A 26,415-nucleotide genomic window follows, 5' to 3' on the forward strand; every position below is an offset into this window, starting at 1 on the left:
TTGAACTCCTAGCCTCAAGTAATCCGCCTGCCTTGGCCTCCGAAAGTGCTAGGATTACAGGTGCGATTATAGGTGTGAGCCACCGCACCTGGCCTTAGAATAGGACTTTAAAGTGATTTTTTTTCCTTCAGAAAAAGTCCCACCAAAGAAATTTAAATATATGCTGTATGTAACATACAAACCTAAACTTTCTTTTTTTCAATAACAGCCACAGTATTATGACATACTTACTGCATGGTAGCCACTGTGTTAAGGGTTTTACATGCCTTATTTTTTTTTAGTGTGAAGTTACCTAAGAATTTGTGGATTTGGACTGAATTTAGATTCAGAAAGGATTGAACATATCTAATACAATGTATTATTGGCTTTGCCTATGAAGCTGCTCAGGGGCAATGAATTTAAGAGACTAGTCCAAGGTCATACATCCATTGTATGGTACAGCCAGAACCATTTGGACTCACGCATCTGTTGAGTGATATAGACAACCTTCTTGGACACACCTGTGGTATGGTGCCATCAGTCTCTTTTTTTTTTTTTTCCTGGCCTCTGGTCCAATCGTGTCTTTTTAGATACCGTAGTGCTTCTACTTTTATCTTTCCATCATCTGTGGAAAGGTAGGGTTAGTTAAAGTGTAATATAATGTGTCATATAAATCTTCTGAGTTACCCATCATTACCAGGGTATTCGAAGTGGTTTGCTAGTACTGGTGTGGATTTGGATTGTCTTTTTGCCTTTGTGAGATGCCTGGAGTTAACAGTTACCTGTGGCCAAGAAAAGATCTTACTTCATTGGAACAGAACCCTAAACCAAATGATCTGATCATCTTATAGATAATACTGTAAATGAGAATGTAAGGAGAATTTTAAACTTTTTTTTTTAATGGGTAGTTTACACATAATGATATAGTAATCATCACATTCATCTCCTTGACTTTTGTCCTCTTAATTTGGTAGGTAGACATCAGTGGTTTTTAAGATCAGTTTCTAGTGGGGAGGGCAGGGTTTGTACCATTCTCTCATTCAACTGAAAATCATTTAGGCTTTTCTTTTTAAAAGATAACCAAAGTAATCTATGCTTCTGGTAGAACTTCCTAAAAATAGGGAAGTAGCTGGGCAAGGTGACACGCGTCTGTAGTCCTAGCTACTCAGGAGGCTGAGGCAGGAGGATCAGCAGAGCAGGTGGTAGTGCGTTGGGATCATGTCTGTGAATAGCCACTGCACTCCAGTCTGGGCAATGTAATAAGACCCTATCTCTTTAAAAAAAAAAAAAAGAAAAAGAAAAAGTAATTTCGCATTCAAAATTTGCTGCAGACATTTTAAAATAAAATAGTACCTTAATTTAAATTTAACAGAATGCAACTGAAAGTAAAATTAAAGGAATTGCTGAACTTTGGTTACATTTGTTTTCTCAAACTTTCAGTCTTTTCTGCTTTACTGTATTGTCCACATGCAAGAGAAGTATAAACAGTATAGATTGGCATATAATTAAAGGCTAGAGTCGCCTATACAGGTCGTAAGTCCAAGTTTGAGGAAGAATGGAGAAATCTCAAGGACATGTAAAGTCCTGTTTAAAAAATTAAAAACCTTAAAACCTGTCTTAAATTAAGACAGCTAAAAATTTTTCAAGATAAATTAATGGAGAGATTAATGTCTTTTTCAGTATTTCAGAACTGTGGAAAAAAAGAGCTCTGCTACTTAAAAGTTGCTTTGAAATCCTGGTATACATAATTTTACTTGTTCCCAACAACCTTTGGTGGTATTTGTGTTTTTATCATTGAACACTGTTGAAGGCTGATGGAGTAATGTCACTCTAGAGGTGACACTACTTATCAGAGGAGTGGCCAGAATGCCACCCTTTCTCAACTGGCACTCTTGTGATCCCATTCACAGTTGCGACTTGGGAGTTAAGCAGGGAAGCCCTCTGAGCAGTGCAGAATATGTAGTACATGTGTACGGTACACACCATTGTGTAGGCACCATTTTCCTAAGTGTGTGTCTAGGACCTCTTGTTTTTGATCTGGAGGCCACTTGAATTCAGGATGTTTGTTACAGGGTTCTATTCATAAGAAATGACACGCTGGAAATTAGAAGTGGATGTGGGGCAAGGCACGGTGGCTCACGCCTGTGATCCCAGCACTTTGGGAAGCCGAGGTGGGCAGATTGCTTGAGGTCAGGAGTTTGAGACCAGCCTGGCTAACATGGTGAAACCCCATCTCTACTAAAAATACAAAAATTAGCTGGGCATGGTAGCGCATGCCTGTAGTTCTTGGGAGGGTGAGGCAGGAGAATTGCTTGAACCCAGGAGGTGGAGGTTGCAGTGAGCTGAGATTGCACCACTGTACTCCAGCCTGGGCAACAGAGCAAGACCCCGTCTTTGAAAAATAAAATAAAAAATAGAAGTGGAGGTGGCCTGAAGAAGCTGGCATGCCTGACTGGGTAAGATCATCAGCTTGGGAAGCACACAGGTTGTGCAGCTCAACAGACCTTCCTAAGATCTCTTGGCAGGACTGGGTTTTTGATGACTTTGGGCTAGGTCTTGTTCATGACCCAATATTCATCAGGTGCTTACTATACCAGGCGCTAGGTGTGTGATGATAAACAAATTAGGGTCCCTTCCTTGTTCACAGCCTAGGAAGGCACATGGTTTCATATATAAATATAAGACAGTATACTAAGGATTACATAATGGGATGAGTGGCATATAGTGGAAGCATAGGGGAAATTGAGACTTCTGCTTCCAAGTGAAAGGAAGTCACAAATATCAACACTTTGTCAATCTTGTTTCAGTAACCCTACATTGCTTTTTCTGTGTATGGTCTTGGGGAGTGACTAGGAGTTGTCCAGGTAGAATGAAAGGACATTCTAGGTAGAGAGAGAGAGAGAGAGAGAGAGAGAGAGAGAGAGAGAGAGAGAGATCGATCTGTGTATGTAAAGTGGACAGAATCTGACAAATTTTAGAGAAAACTTTATACCAAATGGGTAACCCATGGCTTCTGGTTCTCCTTCTCCTTCTCCTTCTCCTTCTCCTTCTCCTCCTCCTCCTCCTCCTCCTCCTCCTCCTCCTTCCTCTTCTTCTCCTACTCCTCTTCTCCTCCTTCTTCTTCCTCTTCTTCTTCTCCTCCTCCTCCTCTTCTCCCTCTTCTTCTTCTTTCTTCTTCTTCCTTTTTTTTTTTTGAGACAGAGTCTTGCTCTGTCACCCAGGCTGGAGTGCAGTGGTATGATCTTGGCTTACTGCAACCTCCACCCTCCTGCATCAAGTGATCTTCCCATCAGCCTCCTGAGTAGCTGGGACCACAGGCACATACAACCACGCCTGGGTAGTTTTTTGTATTTTTGGAAGAGACAGGATCTCGCCATTCTGCCCAGGCTGGTCTCAAACTCCTGAGCTCAAGCAATCCTCCCACTTCGGCTTCCCAAAGTGCTGGAATTACAAGCGTGTGCCATGGCCTCTAGCCACCCATGGCTTTTAAAAGTCATTATAGAAATTGTCAAAAATAAGGCCGGGTACGGTGGCTCATGCCTGTAATCCCAGCACTTTGTGAGGTGGAGGTGGGTGGATCACCTGAGGTCAGGAGTTCGAGACCAGCCTGACCATCATGGTGAAACTCCATCTCTACTAGAAATACAAAAAATTAACTGGGTATTATTGCATGCGCCTGTAGCCCCAGCTACTCGGGAGGCTGAGGCAGGAGAATCACTTGAACCCAGGAGGCAGAGGTTGCAGTGAGCCAAGATCATGCCACTGCAATCCAGCCTGGGTGACAGAGTGAGACTCCATCTCAAAAAAAAAAAAAAAAATTGTCAAAAATATGCAAATAATGAGGCATATAACAAACCATCATGTATCTACCAACCAGCTTCATAAATATCAACACTTTGTCCATCCTGTTTTAGTAACCCTGCATTGCTTTTTTGTGGTTGGAGCAGTTTTATTTTTTATTGTATATATTTAAGGTCTACAACGTGATGTTTTTGTATATAGTCATGTGCCACAATGTGGCATGTATATACAATGGCATTCCCATAAGATTATAATAGGAACTGGAAAATCCCTATTGCCTAGTGACATGGTAGCCATTGTAATGTTATAGTGCAGTTATCTTATTTTTAAAATGAATTTAGTGTAGCCTAAGTGTACAGTGTTCATAAAGTCTACAGTAGTGTACGTTAATGTCCCAGGCCTTTACATTCACTCACTGACCCACCCAGAGCAACTTGCAGTCCTGCCAACTCCATTTGTGGTAAGTACCCTATGCCGCACTGTTAAAAAATCCTTTAGGTCGGGTGCAGTGGCTCACGTCTATAATCCCAGCACTTTGGGAGGCTGAGGCAGGCAGATCACTTGAGATCAGGAATTCAACACCAGCCTGGCCAACATGGTGAAAGCCCGTCTCTACTAAAAATATAAAAAGTGGCCAGGCATGGTGGTACATGCCCGTAACCCCAGCTACTCAGGAGGCTGAGGCAGGAGAATCACTTGAACCCGGGAGACAGAGGCTGCAGTGAGCCAAGATTGTGCCACTGCACTCCAGCTTGGGTGACAGAGCAAGATTTCATCTCCCAAAAAAAAAAAAAAAAAAAAAAAAAATCTTTTAGGTCATATTTAGATTATATTTTTACTGTGTCTTTTCTATGTTTAGATATGTTTAGATAACACAAATACTTCCCATTGTGCTACATTTGCCTACAATCTTCAGGACAGTAACATGCTGTTCTGGTTTGTAGCCTAGGAGCAATAGGCTCTAGCATATAGCCCAGGCGTGTAGATTTGTGTAAGTACACTCTTACATTCGCACAGCAGTGCTAATGCTGAATCCACCACCTTCCATCTTCTATCCCCATCATTAAGCCCCCTATGACTGGTACTTATTGATACACATATACATAGTGAAGTGATTACTGTGGTCAAGCAAATTAACATTCCCATCATCTCATATAGTTACCTTTCTTTCTTTCTCTATCCATCTGTCTCCCTCCCTCCCTCCCTCTTTTTTCTTTTTCTCTCCTCTCCTCTCCCCTCCCCTCCCCTCCCTTCCCCTCCCCTCCCCTCCCTTCCCCTCCCCTCCCTTCCCCTCCCCTCCCCTCCCTTCCCTCCCCCCTCCCCTCCCCCCTCCCTTCCTCTCCCCTCGTCTCCCCTCCTCTCCCCTCCTCTCTTCTTTTCTTTTCTTTTCTTTTCTTTTTTCTTTCTTGTGGTAAGAGTACCTAAAACCTACTCTCTTAACAAAGTACCACTAAGCAATACAATGTTATTAACTTAGCCTTCATGTTGTACATTAGATCTCTAGATTTATTAATTCTGTGTAACTGCAACCTTGTAGCCTTTGACCTATATTTTATCCCCAGCAATTTAAGCAAATCCCAGACATTATGTAATTCCCTTTGTAAATAGTATGTGTCTGTAACTCATTAATAAAGATCCCCCCATGACATTAACACGAAACAAAATGAGGATAATTCCTTAATACTAGTCAATACCCAGTCCATACATAGATGTTTTTCATGTTAACACAGGTTTCAATATCTAAGGGATTCATTTTTTTTCTTTTTTAGCACACTAAGTTTTTCAGGGATGTTGGATACATGGGGCTTTACTATAATACCATATTTTTATTTATTTCTTTGAAATGGCATACGATTTGGTCTTATTTCTGATCATTTAACTAATCAGGTTGGCCCCAATGGAGGGCTGTGCCTTAAAACTTTCTTGATTGCTCGTTTGTCATATAGCAAGGCCTTTTCAGGGATTCAGTGAACATTCAGATTCTGAGAGCTAGATTATAAATGGTTTAGGGTACTCCAACCAATTCCTTTGATTTTGCTTCAGTGTTTTTTGCTATTTTTATTTTTATTTTTTGTGCAGACAGGGTCTCACTCTATCACCCAGGCTGGAGTGCAGTGGCATGATTGTAGCTCACTGAAGCCTCCAGTCCTGGGCTCAAGCGATCCTTTGCCGCAGCTTCCCAATGGCTAGGACTACAGGGGTACCCACGATTCCTGGATAAGATTTAAATTTTTTGCAGAGATAGGGTGTTGCTATTGTTGCCCAGCATAATCTTGAACACCTGGCCTCTAGCAGTCCTTGCTTCAGTTTTCAGCTTCAGTGTTTAGTTCATGTCCTCCTCAGCCTTTAAAAACTGTTGCCTAGCATGCCTTCTTGGCATGGACCAGCTCAGTGTTCTTACTCAGATGCTTGTAGCAGTTCCCACAGCCTCAGCTGATTTTTCAGGGTTGGGCCTACATTGCCCTTTTTTTTTTTGAGGCTTTCCTCGATGACCTCAGCTTCTTTGGCTTCCTGTCCCTCTCCATTTCTCCTACCCTACACTCAAGCCTTTAATTATATGCTGTTTTCTGTTGCTATAACTGAATACCTGAGACTCAGCAATTTATAAAGAAAATTTGTTTCTTACAGTTCTGGAGACAATGAAGTCCAGTGTCTTGAGGCTGCATCTGGGAGGGCCTTCTTGCTGGTAGGGACTCTCTGTAGAGGTGCTGCTAGTCCTTGCTGCTTGTACCTTCTGGACTGCTGGGTTGAGCTGCACTTGGGGTTGCTTGAGCCACAGCTGGGGTGGCTGAGGAGTGCTGCACTGGGATGCAGAAAGCAGACACCCAAGGGGGCCCTGGGCAGCAACCCCATGAAGGGTGCCTGGGTCCTTCTCCTGAAACCATTCCACCCTTCTAGAGCTTTGGGCCAGGGATGGGAGAGACAGCCTCAAAGATCTGTGAAATGGCAGGGCTCTTTTTCCTGTTCTCTTGATAATTTCATCTATCAATAGTAATCTCCTTAACAAATGATCACCTAGCCACAGCCTTGGTTTCCTCTTCTGAACACACTTTTTCACTCTTTTTAAAAATAAAACAAAACAAAAAAAACCATGGAATGCTTCATGAATTTGCATGTCATCCTTGTTCAGGGACCATGATAATCTTCTCTGTATCAGTCCAGTTTTAGTATATGTGCTGCTGAGGGAAGCACGTTTTTCACTCTTTATGTGGCCAGCCTGCATCGTTTTGAAGTTTTCCCATTCTGTTTTCTTTTTAATTATACATTCTGTCTTTAAGTCATTTCTTTGCTGTCACATCTCACTGAATGTGGTCAAAAGTAACCATGCAATATCCTGAATGCTTTGCTGCTTAAATATTTCTTCTGCCAGATATCTTAGTTTATTGCCCTCAAGCATGCATTTCACAAAGACCTAGGACATGGACACAATGTAGCCAAGCTTGTTGCTACTTTGTGACAAAGATGGCCTTTACTCTAGTTTCCAATACTTTGTTCCTCATTTCCATCTGAAACCTTGTTGCAATGGCCTTTACTGTTTAAATTTCTACCAACATTTTGGCCACCACCACTTAAGCAAATCTTGAAGAAGATTCAGACTTTCCCCTAGCTCTCATCTTCTGAACCCTCATCAGAATCTCCCCTAATGCTCCACTTATAGCAATTATAGGCTTTTTCTAGCTTGCTCCCTCAAACCCTTCCAGCCTCTACTCATTGCCCAGTTTCAAAGCCACTTCCACATTTTCAGCTATCTGTTAATAGCAGTGACCCCATTCTTGGTACCAATTTTTGGTCTTGCTATAACTTGCTGTAACTATTCTCTTGCTATAACTGAATGCCACTGACTGGGTAATTTATAATTAAAAAAAAAAAGGAAAATTATTTCTCATAGTTTTGGAGGCTGTGAAGTCCAGGAGCATGGTGCTAGCATCTGCTTAGCTTCTAATAAGGATCTTTCTGCCTCATAGCATGGCGGAAGGTATCACATAGTGAGAGGGCGAAAGTGTGCATGTCAGCTCAAGTCTTTCCTCCTCTTCTTTCAAGCCCCCAGTCCTATCATGGGAGCCCCATCCCGATGACCTCATCTCATCGTATTTCCTCCCAGAGGCCCCACCTCCACTCCACATATGAATTTGGGGATTACGTTGCCAACACATGAAAGTTGGGGGACACATTCAAGCCATAGTATATGCTAATTTTTTTTTTTTCTTGGTACGGAATCTCACTCTTGTTGCCTAGGCTGGAGTGCAGTGGTACAATCTCACCTCACTGCAACCTCCACCTCCCAGGTTCCAGGGATTCTCCTGCCTCAGCCTCCCAAGTAGCTGGGATTATAGGCACACACCACCACACTTGGCTAATTTTTGTGTTTTTAGTAGAGACAGGGTTTCATCATGTTGGCCAGGCTGGTCTTGAGCTCCTGACCTCAAGTGATTCGCCCGCCTTGGCCTCCCAAAGTGTTGGGATTACAGGGGTGAGCCACTGTGCCTGGCCTAATCTTTACTGTTTATACTTCTCTTGTGTGTAGACAAAATTAAACAGTAGAAAGGACAAGAACTTTGAAGCTAATGTAATCTGAATTCCTCAGTTTGTCTCCTCGTATTTAAAAAAATTGCGGTTACAAAACAAAACACATGAGATCTAACTCCTAACAAAATTTTAAGTATACAGTGTTGTTAACTTATAAGCACAATGTTATACAGCAGATTCCTAGAAGTATTTCATCCTCTGTGACTGAAACTTTATATTCTTTGAACAATTCTCCATTTTCCTCTCTCCCCAAGCTCCTGGCATTCACTATTCTGCTCTGCTTCTATGCGTTTGATTATTAATTAATTATTATTATTATTATTGAGACAGGGTCTCTCACTCTGTTGCCCAGTCTAGAGTATAGTGGCTTGATTGGAGCTCACTGTAAGTTCAAACTCCTGTGTTCAAGCGATCCTCCCAAGCAGCTGAGACTACAGGCATGTGCCGGTATACCCAGCTAATTTATAGATTTTTTTGTAGAGATGAGGATCTTACTATGTTGCCCAGGCTTGTCTTGAACTCATGGCCTCAAGTAATCCTCACAAGTCAGCCTCCCAAAGTGTTGGGATTACAGGTGTGAGCCATAGTGCCTGGCTGAGTTTGACTACTTTATATACATCATAAGAGTGGAATCATGTGCTGTTTGTCCTCCTGTGACTGTTATATTTCTCTTGCCTAATGTCTTCAAGGTTCATTCATGTTGTAGCATATATCAGGATTTCCTTTTTTTATGGCTGAATGATTCATTGTATGTATATATCACATTTTGTTTGTCCATTCATCTGTTAGTGAATATTTAGGATGCTTCTACACTTTGGTTACTGTGAATAATGCTGCAATTAACATGGGAGTGCAAATAGCTCTTTGGGATCCTAACTTCAATTCTTCTGGATAAATACCCAGAAATGAGATTGTTGGATCATATGCCTCACTTTTTAAATAAAGGTTTGTAATATGGAACATGTGCATTGTTCCAAGTAACACAGAGTGGGTTCTTTCCTGTCTGGGCACCCTCTTTTGAAACCAAGTGTCCATATAGTTTGATTATTTTCACTGTGGTTTATCATACGTACTTACTATTTCTTGCTTAACTAATGCCTCGTTATTATTTTTTAGAGACAGAGTCTTGCTCACCCAGGCCTGAGTGCAGTGGCACAATCATAGTTCACCATAACCTTGGACTCCTGGGCTCAAGCAGTCCTCCCACGTCAGCCTCCAGAGTAGCTAACACTATAGGTGCATGCCACCACACCCAGTTAATTTAAAAAATTTTGTGTAGAGATGAGGTCTCACTGTGTTGCCCAGGCTAGTTTTGAACTCCTAGTCTCAAGTGATCCGCCTGCCTCAGCCTCCCAAGTAGCTAAGTCTACAGGTATGTACCACCATGCCTGTATTTTTAACATAGTGATATGGGGTCTTGCTATGTTGTCCAGACTGTTCTTGAACTCCTGGCCTCAAGCAGTCCTCCTGCTTTGACCTCCCAAAGTGCTTGGATTATAGGTGTGAGCCACTGTGCCAAGCCTCTGTACTATTTTTTTTGGTCATATCTTCAATAACACTGAGAATTATTTTGGAGAGAAGTCAACATTTCCCCACAAAAACCCTTATATTCACTGGTCACTCACAGCAGCTGTGTCACTGAGGAAGTGTTGACACTGCTTTTGATTTTTAAGTGACTGTGTTATTACTTCCCAGGGGTGAAAAAAAATTGCAAGGTTGGCATTTTCTGGATTGTTAACAAGATCAAAAAGCAAAGATATAAAGCCAAGGGGGGAACGTCTTTCTACAGAATAGTGGTAGAAAGCAAAAAAATGCTAGAATTTTATAGAAATTAATAGGTATTGTAAAAATAATCTTTGACCAGAAAATGAAGGTTGCTGTTTTTTATGTTATTCTAAAGTGTAGGACAGTTTAACCAGCTAGGATTTTTAAGGTTGTCTGGCTCTTTAAAGGATATTGATAAAAATGCACATACACGTTTAGCTTTCTTTTAGAAGATGACTTGATTTCCTAGGACAGAAGTTATTTCATAGCTGTAATTTCAGTAACCATGGGTGTTAGCTTTGAAGTGGTTGATAAGAAGCTCTCTGATTCTCCTCTATTCAGAGAAGACACAGTTGTAGCCATTTCTCTGATTTCTCTCAGTTTTCGCCTTAGAACTAGTAAAAGAGGGTTCAATGGCTTCAGCATACTCAAAGCCAAGATGGGGGTGTTGAATTCTCCAGGAAAAGAGAGATCCTGTTTTCTCAGTTTGTTGTTGGGGTTTTGTTTTTGACATTTTTTGACAGCTGAGATCCAGATCTCGTGACTTGTGTTCTGGCCAGAGGACCCTCAGCTTTTTGTGATGAGTCATTTCCTACTGAGTCCTGAGGCATTGGTCCTGGAATCCCCAGCTCAGAGCGGGGGCAGCAGATCCAGCCACTGCAGCTGGGAGGAAGTCCAGGTGTCAAGAAGAGAGGGCTGAGGTCTTCAGGGCTGGTGGCTTAGGGTATATGAGTAGCCTGATACAGGCACCCATGTCCCGTGACTTTTTCTGGCCATCTAAATGCAGAGTGACCTCCAGTCCCCTGGAAGATTGCCAAGAGCAAGGCAACTCCTCGGCCCCTGAGGAGTTAACAGCAGGTTATCCAGAGAGGGTCTCAGGCTCCTTATCAGAACTGAGCTAGAGGGTGAGTTAGGCCTATGGAATGCAGGAGCAAGAAAGCCAAGTTATTAGATACAAGGTCAAGGCCTGCCTGTTAAGCAGCAAGAGCAACTTAGCCAGAGCTATTTAAATCTCTTCTTAGAAATTCCCGCTGGGTTGAGCCAGCAAGGGGAGTGTGGGGGTGAGGGTTAAGAGGCTTCAGCTATGGGGAAGGAAGGGCCGTGGACACTGAAAACAGCAGGCCAGGCCTGAATGTCCTGACAGCCTAGACCTAAACAGAGAGGTTTTTAGTGTCCTGGTAGGTCATTTTAGCCTGCTTGCAAGTGAATGCGTCTTAGGGTGTAAGGGACATATTCAATGATGAGCTTGAAAACTGAGAATTACTTATGGGAATCTGGAAATGGATGTAGTTTTAAATTCAATGTAGACAAAACAAATTCCTCAATTTTTCCCAAGTGTAAATTATAACCCTATAGTACAGAACTGTCACTTAAATTCATGAAAGTACTCTTTACCAAGCATGAAGCAAATTGGTGTGTTTGAGTGCTATTACTTACCAAGAAATAAATATATAAATCAGAAAGCTGAGCTTTGGAAAAAAGAAATAAATATGAAGTCATCCAGTAATCCATTCTGAGTAGATGAATGATTAAAGATATGTGAGGTGAGGTTGCTTTAGATCAAGGGAAAACTCACCGTAGCCTCTTGGTTCACATAGGCACACAAAACAGTGCAGAATTTATTCCTTGGCTCTGTATGTAATACAATACAGATTAGATTCCAAAGTCAACCGAAGCTTGCCTCATTGATCCCAGAATCCTAACATTTAAACCAATTTTATCATCTTTAAGAAAGTTGGAAACTTAATACCTTTAGAGACTACAGAAATGCTTACGCTATTTAAAAACACTCTCATTCAGATGCCTTCTTCCCTAAGGTCATCTGGCCCTAGGGTATCTGGGCAGATTGAATTGGCAGAGATTCAGCAGGCTTCGTTGGTGACTTAGGAGGAGATAGGGGGCATGTCATCAATACAAAGGCATAGTCCATCTGCTCAAAGAGGTTTATAATCTGGTGAGGAGCTTTACTCACAGATACCATAAGAAAAGATAGATGAGAATAATGAATGGGAGAGTACTTAGATGAAAGATTCCAGATCAGAATGGCAGTGCTTTTGAGAAAGCCTGTCCTTGTTTCCGTTGGTGTTAGAGACCACACAGAGACAGCACATTGCCTTTGGATATAGTCCCCATTCCTATTTTTGAGGACATTTGGGTCTCGTGGACTGAGGTTAGCCATGTGGACATCTCTCCTGGATATAGTTGCAGAGACACACTGAGCAAAGTAACCTTTTCTTGGTGCCCAGGGTCACCTTTCAGAGCCAAGAATTGTGCTGCTTTAAAATGCTTTGTTTTGGTGTCCTTGGATGCATTTGGGGATTGAAAGGCTATTAAAACTGTAACAGCCTGAAATCTACTGTTTTGAATTTACAGGTTCTCTCCTGTCAGTCACAGCTTCTCAGGGCTGCCATGGTGGCCAGATCTAACACTGGCCCTCCATTCTCTTAACTTACAATGGTCTGGGAAACCACACATTCCCTTCTGTTAGAATTGAATCTGAAAGACAGTGGGAGGGCTCTGAGTGGGGGGCCTGTGAAGAGGTGTTGGGGGTTTGTGTGGGGGTTAGGAGGTTCCCTTCTGCATTGTGCATGAACTGAGCCCCAGATTTTGGCAGCTTTGAAGACTTATTTGCATCTTGTTTCCTAGTGTTTTCTGGATAAGTTGAGGTTGTAGCATATGACTTCTGTCTTTGATAGGCCTCCGCCTTTTTCCCTCCTACTCTTGCCTGAATCAGTTTTGTTATGGAAAGGAAAGAATGAAAGTTTTCTTAGGGAAAATAAGAAGAAGCTGAATGGAGGAAGACCCAGGGCTGAGCAAGCCTTGGCCTGTCCATCAGCCACTGTTCGTACAGCCTAAATACACTGAGCCCTGCGAAAGGTTCAGTGGGATGTCATGGATCCTGTCATCAAGAAGCCTAGCCTGTAGTTGGGAGAGAAAACAGACCTGAAACTCCCAATTAAAAGTAGTGGTTTTGCATCTTGTGTGAGTTCAGAGAAGAGTGATTTAAGTCAGGGGCTTGGCATTGGGTGGGGGGGTGGCGTGTGGGATTCAAGTCAGTGGCCATGGATGACTTTGTGAATCACCAGTTAGGAAGTGGCACAGGTTAGGGACAGATGTAGCAGCACCCCTGAGGAACTCATTTCAAAGGAAGAATCATACATGTATGGCCGGTTCACAGACTGTTGAGTTGTGAATCTCTTGGGCTTCAGGTGTGATTGTCCCTGGGCTGCGGGAGAGGGGAGGTGCCCAGGAGCAGCCCAGGTTGCTCTAGTACAGATGGGACACATTTTGGGAAACATTGGTAAAGGATGGGTAAGGCAAAGCAGATAAATTTACTTCCCATGAGAGACAGAAATTGGGAAAAGGCATCCAGGGACAGCCTGGTGGTTGTCCCTCTATTACAGAAGAGCAGGTAGCAAGTAGCCCTAAGAATGACAGGACATGGGAGTGACAACAGGATTAGCACCTCAGATGGAGCCGGTATTCCCGCAGTCTTTTGCCCCAGGTTCGTTCTTATCCAGCATCTGTCACATCTGAAAACATCATGATGCTCATGAAATCAAGGTCACATTCAACCTGCATGTGCACCAGCTGGTTTTATACCAAGGAAAGCTCTGTTCTTCAGGCACTGTGGCTCTAAGTAGTTATCCTTCAGTGCATTGTGCTTTGTCAGACTTGGTGAGTAAGAAAATATGGATCCTCAGTAAAGAAACAAAAACCGTATTAGGACTATTAGAAGAACAGGTGAAATCCTAGTGGCAAATACAGTGGTTCAGTAAATTCCTCACATCTGAAAGCCATCATATCATTTCTCACATAGTTAACACTTAAGGGAAATATTCTTTACAGATGAGCTTTGAATTGCTGCCTCTTGCCCCTGCCTCCACCTTCCAAAGCAGCCGGACTCAATGGCAGATGCCATGCAGGGCTCACTTAGGGAATGGCCTAATCTGTCCCTCCTCCTGCCTTGTCCCTTGGGCCACACCTTGCACCCACCCTCAGCGATCATCACCTGCAAATCATTAGTCACTCCAACTTTCTTCAGCTGTCTTCCCTGATCCATTTGCTTTTCCCTCTCTCCCCTTTTTTTTGAGGCATAAATACTTCCCACCTGACCCCATCAGGAGGCTAAAAGAAACAGCTGGGAGTTGGTCAGGTGTAGTGACTCTCAATCCTGGCTACACATTATAATCAGCTGGTCGGGTTTGAAAAGCACCAGTGTTTGGGTCCTGTCCCCAGCGATCCCATTTCACTTCTTCCAGGCCTCAGAATTTTTAAAGCTATCTAGGAGATTCTCATGGGCTGTGGGATGGAAAACCGCCTCAGGGAGGTTGATAGGTGTAACAGTGCTAACAGGACACCTGTCTCATGGAAATGGAAGCTGAAAGATTTGGGATGGAAATTGGTATGTTTAATGCCTTTTGCTACTCAAGCGCCGAATGTAGGACAGATTCCCCACGAAGCTCTCCTCCTCCTGTCTTCCTCTGTTATGTAAGCCTGCTTTCTATTAAGCAGCAGCTTTCAAAATGAAAGAAGAGCTTTCTTTTATTTGCTTTAGGATTTCTGTGGTATTGTTTCTACTGTGCTGGGGTTGAGTGTGACTTGAACGTCCTCACGAACTCACCGGTGCTGGCTTTGCCTGAGTGGCTTTCATCAAGTTGTTTAGCCTCTCTGGGCCTCACATTGTAGTCAAGGCAGTACTCAATGCTGCAGAGCCCTTTACAGCTGGAGGATTTGGACCGTCACATGGAATCGATGGAGACATGCTTTGGTCCATGAACACATACAGTAGCCTTTGTCTTGTGGTCTGAGGAGGCCCAATGCTAGGCTTTAGAAGGGTATTTGGGAGAAAAAAAAAATTTTTTTTTCTTCTATTAGATAAACAACTTTGAAGTGTCTCTGTTCATCCTTGTAAGAAAGTGATGACCAAGAGGTAAACTGTAATAATTCTCTATGAAGTTTTTTGAAGGAGTCAGTGGGAAATTAGATCTGAAAAGAAAAAGCTATTGATGGGCATTTGAAATCCTCATTCAGCTAGTCTCTAACCTCCTGTGTTTTAGGTTTCATAAAAATTCCTGCAATAAGTATATTTTGTCATCTTTTACATGAGAATATTTTGTGGGGTAATGCTCATTTTTTCAAAACTATCATGGGCCCAAATGCTGGGTTGTGCATTGAAAAAGGCCTTTGAACACAGGAATGCCAAAACAGTAAAAGTTCATAATTTTTTTTGCTAAATTTGATTCTGAGGAACAACAACAACAAAAAACTGAAGGCGTAGTTTCTTTTCTGCGTCTGGTAGGTGACCTGGCTGTAGCTATAAGTAACCTCTCAAACACCACTCAGTTTCTTTGGTCTCATTGACCTTCCTTTTTCCTTTCTGTAATTACTGAAGAAGGCCCTTAAAATCCATGTAGGACCAAATACAGAATCTAAACTCTGTGATCTCATCACCACAAAAACAGGCTGGAAGGACAGTCTTCCTCCTCTCAGGAAGCCACCTCCCTTGAGATCTCTGTGACTCTGTAATTTATAGTGGTGCCTTTGTAGCTTTAAACTCAGAAAGGAGTTTTCCCCTGCTGCCCTTACAGAAGTTTTATAAATGGGTTGCTGTAGGTAGGGAAGAGGCCAGAGAGAAAGTGCGTGTGTACACGACCTGTTAGATTTAATTTTAAGGGTGCACACGCGTCTGTGAGTCCTCAGGACAGAGGGTCTGAGACTGGGCATGCTGTGGGCTGTGATGGGTATTCTTTTATACTTGTCTGTTGGTTGTGGTTAGGACAGATGAGAAGCCTGCCTTTTCTGCTGAGGTGTGCTTTATGAAAGGAGACTTGGCTGAAGGACATGCAGCAGCTGGGAGACGATTCCCTTCCTGGCTGCCAGGGCCCTCTCCCTTTTATGAACCTATCCTGGGAAACCTCAGGTATTCGAGCTGTGACTGTTCACCAGGTGGTGCTGTCCTGCAGGGAATGCTTAGATACTGTACCGGTGAGGTCAGCAACCTCATGTAGGAAAAACCTAGGGTGCTTAGAAACTCTTGCAGCATTTGCAAGCTGTCACTGAACGTGAGTTGAGGCTTTTTTTTTTTTTTTTTTTAAATAATATTATTATACTTTAAGTTCTAGGGTATGTGTGCACAATGTGCAGGTTTCTTACATATGTATACATGTGCCATGTTGGTTTGCTGCACCCATTAACTCATCATTTACATTAAGTATATCTCCTAATGCCATCCCTCCCCCATCCCCCCACCCCATGACAGGCCCCAGTGTGTGATGTTCCCTGCCCTGTGTCCAAGCATTCTCATTGTTCAATTCCCACCTATGAGTGAGAACATGCAGTGTTTGGTTTTCTGTCCTTGAATAGTTTGCTCAGAATGATGGTTTCCAGCTTCATCCATGTTCCTACAAAGGACATGAACTCATCTTTTTTTTTTTTTTTTTATGGCTGCGTAGTATTCCATGGTGTATATGTGCCACATTTTCTTAATCCAGCCTATCATTGATGGACATTTGGGTTGGTTCCAAGGCTTTGCTATTGTGAATAGTGCCGCAATAAACATACGTGTACATGTGTCTTTACAATAGAATGATTTATAATCCTTTGGGTATATACCCAGTAATGGGATGGCTGGGTCAAATGGTATTTCTAGTTCTAGATCCTTGAGGAATTGCCACACTGTCTTCCACAATGGTTGAGCTAGTTTACAGTCCCACCTACAGTGTAAAAGTGTTCCTATATCTCCACATCCTCTTCAGCACCTGTTGTTCCCTGACTTTTTAATGATTGCCATTCTAACTGGCATGAGATGGTATCTCATTGTGGTTTTGATTTGCATTTCTCTCATGGCGAGTGATGATGAACATTTTTTAATGTGTCTGTTGGCTGCATAAATGTCTTCTTTTGAGAAGTGTCTGTTCATCTCTTTTGCCCACTTTTTGACGGGGTTGTTTGATTTTTTTCTTGAAAATTTGTTTACGTTTTTGTAGATTCTGGGTATTAGTCCTTTGTCAGGTGGGTAGATTGCAAAAATTTTCTCCCATTCTTGTAGGTAGCCTGTTCACTCTGATGGTAGTTTCTTTTGCTGTGCGGAAGCTCTTTAGTTTAATTAGATCCCATTTGTCAATTTTGGCTTTTGTTGCCATTGCTTTTGGTGTTTTAGTCATGAAGTCCTTGCCCATGTCTGTGTCCTGAATGGTATTGCCTTGGTTTTCTTCTAGTGCTTTTATGGCTTTGGTCTAACATTTAAGTCTTTAATCCATCTTGAATTAATTTTTGTATAAGGTGTAAGGAAGGGATCCAGTTTTAGCTTTCTACATATGGCTAGCCAGTTTTCCCAGCACCATTTTTTAAATAGGGAATCCTTCTCCTGTTCCTTGTTTTTGTCAGGTTTGTCAAAGATCAAATGGTTGTAGATGTATAATGTTATTTCTGAGGCCTCTGTTCTGTTCCATTGGTCTATCTCTCTGTTTTGGTACCAGTACCATGCTGTTTTAGTTACTGTAGCCTTGCAGTATAGTTTGAAGTCAGGTGGCATGTCTCTAGCTTTGTTCTTTTTGCTTAGGATTGCCTTGGCAATGCGGACTCTTTTTTTGCTTCCATATGAACTTTACAGGAATTTTTTCCAATTCTGTGAAGAAACTCATTGGTAGCTTGATGGAGATGGATTGAATCTATAAATTACCTTGGGCAATATGGCCATTTTCATGATATTGATTCTTCCTATCCATGAGCATGGAATGTTCTTTCATTTGTTTGTGTCCTCTTGTATTTCATTGAACAGTGGTTTGTAGTTCTCCTTGAAGAGGTCCTTCACATCCCTCGTAAGTTGGATTCCTAGGTATTTTATTCTCTTTGTAGCAATTGTGAATGGGAGTTCACTCATGATTTGGCTCTCTTTGTCTGTTATTGGCATATAGGAATGCTTGTGATTTTTGCACATTGATTTTGTATCCTGAGACTTTGCTGAAGTTGCTTATCAGCTTAAGGAGATTTGGGGCTGAGATGATGGGGTTTTCTAAATATACAATCATGTCATCTGCACACAGGGACAATTTGACTTCCTCTTTTCCTAATCAAATACCCTTTATTTCTTTCTCTTGTCTGATTGCCCTGGCCAGAACTTCCAACACTATGTTGAATAGGAGTGGTAAGAGAGGGCATCCCTGTCTTGTGCCAGTTTTCAAAGGGGATGCTTCCAGTTTTTGCCCATTCAGTATGATATTGGCTGTGGGTTTGTCATAAATAGCTCTTATTATTTTGAGATACATTCCATCAATACCTAGTTTATTGAGAGTTTTTAGCATGAAGGCTGTTGAATTTTGTTGAAGGCCTTTTCTGCATCTATTGAGATACTCATGTGGTTTTTGTCTTTGGTTCTGTTTATGTGATGGAATACATTTATTGATTTGCATATGTTGAACCAGCCTTGCATCCCAGGGATGAAGCCAGCTTGATCGTGGTGGATAAGCTTTTTGATGTGCTGCTGAATTCGGTTTGCCAGTATTTTATTGAGGAATTTTGCATCGATGTTCATCAGCGATATTGGTCTAAACTTCTCTTTTTGTTGTGTCTCTGCCAGGCTTTGGTGTCAGGATGATGCTGGCCTCATAAAATGAGTTAGGAAGGATCCCCTCTTTTTCTATTGATTGGAATAGTTTCAGAAGGAATGGTACCAACTCCTCTTTGTACCTCTGGTAGAATCTTGCTGTGAATCCGTCTGGTCCTGGACTTTTTGATTGGTAGGCTATTATTGCCTCAATTTCAGAGCCTGTTATTGGTCTCTTCAGGGACTTAACTTCTTCCTGGTTTAATCTTGGGAGGGTGTATGTGTCCAGGAATTTATCCATTTCTTCTAGATTTTCTAGTTTATTTGCATAGAGGTGTTTATAGTATTCTCTGATGGTAATTTGTATTTCTGTGGGATCAGGGGTGATATCCCCTTTATCATTTTTTTATTGCATCTGTTTGATTCTTCTTTTTTCTTCTGTATTAGTCTTGCTAGCAGTCTATCAATTTTGTTGATCTTTTCAAAAAACCAGCTCCTGGGTTCATTGATTTTTTTTTTTTTGAAGGGTTTTTTGTGTCTCTATCTCCTTCAGTTCTGCTCTGATCTTAGTTATTTCTTGCTTTCTGCTAGCTTTTGAATTTGTTTGCTCTTGCTTCTCTAATTATTTTCATTGTGATGTTAGGGTGTCAGTTTTAGATCTTTTCTGCTTTCTCTTGTGGGCATTTAGTGCTATAAATTTCCCTCTACACACTGCTTTAAATGTGTCCCAGAGATTCTAGTATGTTGTATCTTTGTTCTCATTGGTTTCAAAGAACATCTTTATTTCTGCCTTCATTTCATTATTTACCCAGTAGTCATTCAGGAGCAAGTTGTTCAGTTTCCATGTAGTTGTGCAGCTTTGAGTGAGTTTCTTAGTCCTGAGTTCTAATTTGATTGCACTGTGGTCTGAGAGACAGTTTGTTGTGATTTCTGTTCTTTTACATTTGCTGAGGAGTGCTTTACTTCCAACTATGTGGTCAATTTTGGAATAAGTGTGATATGCTGAGAAGAATGTATATTCTTTTGATTTGGGGTGGAGAGTTCTGTAGATGTCTATTAGGTCGGCTTGGTGCAGAGCTGAGTTCAAGTCCTGGATATCCTTGTTAACCTTCTGTCTCATTGATCTAATATTGACAGTGGGGTGTTAAAGTCTCCCATTATTATTGTGTGGAAGTCTTAAGTCTCTTTGTAAGTCTCTAAGGACTTGCTTTATGAATCTGGGTGCTCCTGTATTGGGTGCATATATATTTAGGGTAGTTAGCTCTTCCTGTTGAATTGATCCCTTTACCATTATGTGATGGCCTTCTTTGTCCCTTTTGATCTTTGTTGGTTTAAAGTCTGTTTTATCAGAGACTAGGATTGCAACCCCTGCTTTTTTTCTTTTGCTTTCCATTTGCTTGGTAGATTTTCCTCCATCCCTTTATTTTGAGCTTTTGGGTTCCTCTTCTCAAGGAGTATCTTTGTGATATTCTCTGTATTTCCTGATTTGAATGTTGGCCTGCCTTCCTAGGTTGGGGAAGTTCTCCTGGATAATATCCTGCACAGTGTTTTTCAGCTTGGTTACATTCTCCCCGTAACTTTCAGGTATACCAATGAAACGTAGATTTGGTCTTTTCACATAGTCCCATATTTCTTGGAGGCTTTGCTCGTTTCTTTTTACTCTTTTTTGTCTAAACTTCTTTTCTCACTTCATTTCATTCATTTGATCTTCAATCACTGATACCCTTTCTTCCACTTGATCAAATCAGCTACTGAAGCTTGTGCATGAGTCATGTAGTTCTCATGCCATGATTTGCAGCTCCATCAGGTCATTTAAGGTCTTTTCTATACTGGTTATTCTAGTTAGCCATTCGTCTAATCTTTTTTCAGGGATTTTAGCTTCCTTGCGATGGGTTCGAACATCCTCCTTTAGCTTGGAGAAGTTTGTTATTACCAACTTTGTGAAGCCTACTTCTGTCAACTTATCAAAGTCATTCTCCATCCAGCTTTTTCCGTTGCTGGCAAGGAGTTGCGATCCTTTAAAGGAGAAGAAGTGCTCTGGTTTTTAGGATTTTCAGCTTTTCTGCTCTGGTTTCTCACCATCTTTGTGGTTTATCTACCTTTGGTCTTTGATGATGGTGACCTACAGATGGGGTTTTGGTGTGGATGTCCTTTTTGTTGATGTTGATGCTATTCCTTTCTGTTTTGTAGTTTTCCTTCTGAGAGTCAGGTCCCTCAGCTCCAGGTCTGTTGGAGTTTGCTGGAGTTCCACTCCAGACCCTGTTTGCCTGGGTATCACCAGCAGAGGCCGCAGAACAGCAAATATTGCAGAACAGCAAATATTGCTGCCTGATCCTTCCTCTGAAAGCTTCATCTCAGAGGGGCACCTGGCTGTATGAGGTGTCAGTTGACCCCTACTGGGAGGTGTCTGCCGGTTAGATTACACGGGGGTCAGGGACCCACTTGAGGAGGCAGTCTGTCCGTTTTCAGAGCTCAAACACTGTACTGGGAGAACCACAGCTCTCTTCAGAGCTGTCAGACAGGGATGTTTAAGTCTGTATAAGTTTCTGCTGCCTTTTGTTCAGCTGTGCCCTGCCCCCAGAGATGGAGTCTATAGAGGCAGGCAGGCCTCATTGAGCCATGGTGGGCTCCACCCAGTTTGAGCTTCCTGGCTGCTTTGTTTACCTACTCAAGCCTCAGCAATGGCGGACACCCCTCCCTCAACTAAGCTGCGGCCTTGCAGCTCGATCTGTGACTGCTGCACAGCAGTGAGCAAGGCTCTGTGGGAGTGGGACCCACTGATCTTGGCATGGGATATAATCTCCTGGTGTGCCGTTTGCTAAGACCGTTGGAAAAGTGCCATATTAGGGTGGGAGTGTCCCGATTTTCCAGCTACAGTCTATCATGGCTTCCTTTGGCTAGGAAAGGGAATTCCCCAACCCCTTGAGCTTCCTGGGTGAGGTGACACCCTGGCCTGCTTCGGCTCACCCTCTGTGGGCTGCATCCACTGTCTACCCAGTCCCAGTGAGATGAACCAGGCACCTCAGTTGGAAATGCAGAAATCACCTATCTTCTGTGTTGATCACGCTGGGAGCTGCAGACTGGAGCTGTTCCTATTCGGCCATCTTGGAACCCTACCGCATGTTTGAGTTGAGGCTTTTTTTGAGGAAACATTAGGCATTTGATGTGGGGGTGACCACCTGGTTCACATAGGGTTCTCCTCTGCACTTGGCTCAAATGAGATCTCAGCTGACCCTGAAGTCAGGGAAAGGCTGAACCCATCTCCTGTATTACTCCCTGGTTTCCTTCCAGAGAAAAACTCCTATTCTCCGTTGTCATCTTTGAAGTCCTGGTGGGGAAGGCAGCAGGTCTTCTGGAGCTCCTCTTTAAACAGACTTAGGCAGAGGAGAGGCCTCCACCCAGCCTCGGCATGCACAAACCAATTAGTACTCTGGTGCCCTGCCAAGGTGGTTTTTTTGGCCCAAACGTGACTGCACATGATCCCATTCTTTCTGGCAGTGAAGCCCAGCAGGATTGACTTGGGCAGGAGCCTAGTTGGTGGTGTGTTTGAACATGGAGAGCACCCTTGAAAAAGAATGTTTTCCAGGAAAGGTGTAGCAGTAAAAAGGACATTTCCCAGCGAGATAGGCTCTAGGTCAGTCACAGGAGGTCCTTGTTGGAATCTTTCAATGAGCAAGCGTGCATGGAGCATCTGCTTCTGCTTGTGATGAGAGTGAGAGCGGGAAGGTGGTGGGTGAGGGAAGACCAGCCCTGGAGAAACTGGTAGGAGGGGAGCTCAGGCGGAACAAAGCCAGTGCTGCAACTCAGAGGCCAGCCAGGTGTTCCAAGCACAGAGAAAGGGCTGGCAAGACCCTGGGTGGCGGGGGGATGGCGTGGACATGCAGGTGATATTTGAGCTGTACCTGGAGGATGACTAATTTTCAGAGTGACAGAGAGGGTTTCAGGTTGAGGGAAGAGAAAGAGCAAAGGTGTGAAGTTGAGTGGTGTGTTTGGGAATGGTGAATTTTTTAGAAACCTGGGACTTCTGAGGGGTGAGGCCGGAGATGGGGGAAGGAGGTGCTTAGGGGGACTTCAGCATGCTAAGGGTTTGAGAGTGGTTCTTGGCACGTTATCTTAAACTTTTAAAACATTTCATTGTAGACTGGGCTGTAAATCTGTTAGCTTCACATAAAGAGAACACCTGAGATAGTGGTGGTAAACCGGGTGCATCTAGTACCTTGCTTAAGAGCAGGTGCTTCTCAGTTGATGTCCTGCCTCAGCTTGGACAGTGAGCATCTGAGGAAGGAATGAATTCTCTTGTTTTTGCCAACCCCCTGGTCACTCTGCTTTTACTGGGCTTGACAGTATGTACATATGATGTCTTTTTCTCCATTACTGCTGCTTTGGAATTTTCAGGGACGTCAGAGCTGGTGTTTATAAACTCTGTGCCTCTTGTCTCATAGGGAAGAGTGCTGACAGGTTTTCTTTTTTCCAGTTCTCTTGCCAGATTTCTATGGTCAACTTGTTTGGGGGAACTTATGGGCACCCCTGAGTGAGGGAGACAACCATTCTCTGTTGCAAGCAAGTGGCGTGTGGAGTGAGGAGAGTTGAGACCAGGGATGTGCTCATAGGGAATCCATGCTTTGACAGGCCAGGTATTCAAGATATGTTATTCTTGGAAAATTTTGAGGGCTTTGAAAGTAAATCAGATTTCTTCAGAGAAACTTAAATCATTATCTTACTGTGTTAAAGCACTCTTACTAATAACATGCGTGCTTTAGTACGCTCTTTTGAAGCTTTTCTAAGTTTATTGACTTGTGCCCATTTTAGAATGCTGGGTCCCTTTGTTATGGTGTCTAGCGCAGTACTTTTCCATTTCATATATTAAATGAAAACATTTAATATATGTTGACTGAATGGCTTACTATCTTTATTTACAGTTTAAGTACAGTTGTCAGATGTAAAACTGATAAAATTTTCACATTTTTAATAAAGTCAGACTGGCTGTCTAATCTGTATCATTTTCTTTCTCCTACCCCTCACTCCCCATGAAAAGCTTCGTAAAGTTTAATGACAAGGCTCCTTATAGCTCCTAGAAGACAGACAAATAAGGGAACGTTTACAGGCTGCCTTACCTCAAATGCTCTTCATACATTGGCTTTTTAGGGTCATGTCAATTAAAGCTGGCATAGGCTCTGCTTCATGCCCGTTCTACAGACTATCTTGTTAATTTATTCTGAGTTGTCATCCCTCTTCTTCCCCTGGGTTTCAAGGAGGATTTTCTAGTTGTGTGTGGCTTTGGGAACTTGAGGAAACTTGCTAACCATGTGCTGAGATCTCCCTGTACTGTAGTCTTATGTGTAAGTTGTGAAACAGAAATGCCTATTTTAATGCCAGGAATGATGGCTCTCGCCAGTAATCCCAGCACTTTGGGAGGTTGAGGTGGAAGGATCACTTGAGTCCAGCCTGGGCAACACAGCAAGACCTCATCTCTACCAAACCAAACAGAACAAAACAAAAATGGCTGGGTTATGGTGGCATGCACCTGTAGTCCCAGCTACTCAGGAGGCTGAGGTAGGAGGATCGCTTGAGCCCAGGAGATTGAGGCTACGGTGAGCTCTGATGGCGCCACTGTACTCCAGCCTGGGAGACAGCATGAAACCCTGTCTTAAAACTATTTCAAGAGGTTTGGTGAGGCTGGAGGCCCCTAATGTATACGATCTTTGTTCTAGTCATCTTTTTATTTGCATTCTGTCTCCAATGTGTAGAATGTAGTAGGATTCAGATATTCCCTCCTTTAAGAAAGAGAATTGGCTGAGAATGGCGTCTCCAATCCCATCTTAAGTGAGCACAGCTTGGAAGACTGTGGCCATTTATGCCCAGCCTTGCACAGTGGAGGCAGCGAGCAGGAGTCCCCAAGACATCCAGGACCAAATGACTGACTCGGGGCGTTAAAGACACTGACCCGCCTCCCTTCTCTGTGGGTGTTGGAAATACTGCTCCAAGGGAATGGGAGTCAAGGTTAAAGGAGCTTCCAAATTGCTGTGAGTTCTTGAAATGTCTGAGATGTGCCTGTTGTACTCTGCCATCTGTTTTGTGTGACTTGCCAGCAGGATTTCATTTTCTGCAGTCACTTCTTCTGCCACACGCTACTATCCATGAGGAATGCAGTGGCCACATTGCTCCCCAGAACTTTGGGGGATCCTGCCAAAAGGCAGAGCTTCTCCACAGGGGCAGGGCAGAAGAGTACATATCGCAATTCCTGTGAAGCTTTAAAAATTAGGATACTGGGACTCACTTGAGGTGTGCTGAACTAGAATTTGGGGGAGGAGGAGTCCCTGCTATGTTGTTGTTGTCTTTTTAAAGCTCCACAAGAGGTGATAGTGTATATCATGAAGTAAGATAGCCACATATGGGCCAGGCACGGTGGCTCACACCTGTAATCCTAGCACTTTGAGAGGCTGAGGCGGGCAGATTGCCTGAGCTCAGGAGTTTAAGACCAGCCTGGGCAACATGGTGAAACCCTGTCTGTACTAAAAATACAAAAAAATTAGGCATAGTGGCACATGCCTGTAGTCCCAGCTACTCGGGAGGCTGAGGCACGAGAATTGCCTGAACTCGGGAGGCGGAGGTTGTAGTGTGCCGAGATTGTACCACTGCACTCCAACCTGGGCAACAGAGTGAGAGTCTGTCTCATAAATAAATAAAATTAGGATAGCCACATATGATAAAGAGTTTAAAGGATACATAAAATTAGTTACCAGAAGATCTGAAGAAATTGCTTGCTTAAATTCAGTGATGCATACAAAGAGTGAGTAGTATTTTTAGAGGAACATATTTCAGAAGCCTCAGATCTTCTAATTTTTTTGCTGTATATTAATGACAATTCTATCATAGTCATTAATATTTGAGATATTTAACTTTTGAAAAATATTTGTGTGGGGAGTAAACTTAAAAACCTCTTTCTTAGCCGAGCAGATGTTTAGGGGAACTTTTTTGAATTCCACTGACCTGTTTAACCAGTTGACACTGCCAACCCAAACATTCTGTTGTGCCATAATTCATATTGTAAAATCATTTTATATTTTTCACTTAAAATTGCATGCAATAGCGTTTTCTATTCTAACATGACAAAGAACAAGAAAAATGACATGGAAGAGGAATTTACTAAATTCAACAAGAGTTTAGGCTTACTGAGAAATCCAGGTGGAAATCTGCTTAAATGGAATTTTACAAGAGATTTGCATATTGAAACCAAGCCTTTCTTCCTGTGGTAACACGTTTCTCAAAGTAACATTGAAATAGCAATTTAAGTGTATTGGCCATAGAGATTTATCAGAAAGGAAATTTATTTAGAAAGTTGTTTCCCCCCACCTTTAGTTTTTGTTTGGCAGAGAATTCACTAATTTTTCTCCTTACCTGGGACCAACTTTAGAAAGTACATAGGTACTTAATAGCAAAGATCATGTTAAATGGTTTTGTGGTTTTAGACTGCATCTTTCTTTTGCAAATTCCTTTTCTGTGAAAGAAAACCTTGCAACCTATTGCTATTTGACATTTTATTAATTTGGTGGGTTTGAGGGAGAATGGTGAGTTTCAGTTTTGAAGTTAAAGAATTTTACAATTTAGGAGGGACTGACCCTACAGATGGCCTATCTCCTGGTTTCCTTGGCCTCAATGGAAACTGCCCTTGTTGATGTTCCAGATGGCCTCTGATCATTGAACCCTGTTGTCACTTGTTAGTCCTTGACATGACTTTTCCCGTAGTATTGGATTCTACTGATCACTCCTCATCAAAGCTTTCTCTTCTGGGTTCC

The 26,415-nt window shown here is 42.6% G+C and overlaps 1 protein-coding gene and 1 non-coding gene across 11 annotated transcripts in view; one reads left to right on the forward strand and one right to left on the reverse strand.

The window, feature by feature from the left end:
• TANC1 (tetratricopeptide repeat, ankyrin repeat and coiled-coil containing 1) overlaps positions 1-26,415 on the forward strand; it is a 264,487-nt gene that overhangs the window by 51,317 nt on the left and 186,755 nt on the right. The gene's annotated exons all lie outside the window — the stretch shown is intronic.
• LOC119625404 (U6 spliceosomal RNA) lies at positions 6,866-6,972 on the reverse strand. Its single transcript, XR_005241612.1, has one exon. It is a non-coding gene; the product is annotated as a U6 spliceosomal RNA (small nuclear RNA).

This window comes from Chlorocebus sabaeus, chromosome 10 (assembly GCF_047675955.1).
Source record: "Chlorocebus sabaeus isolate Y175 chromosome 10, mChlSab1.0.hap1, whole genome shotgun sequence".
NCBI classification, from domain to species: Eukaryota; Metazoa; Chordata; class Mammalia; order Primates; family Cercopithecidae; genus Chlorocebus; species Chlorocebus sabaeus.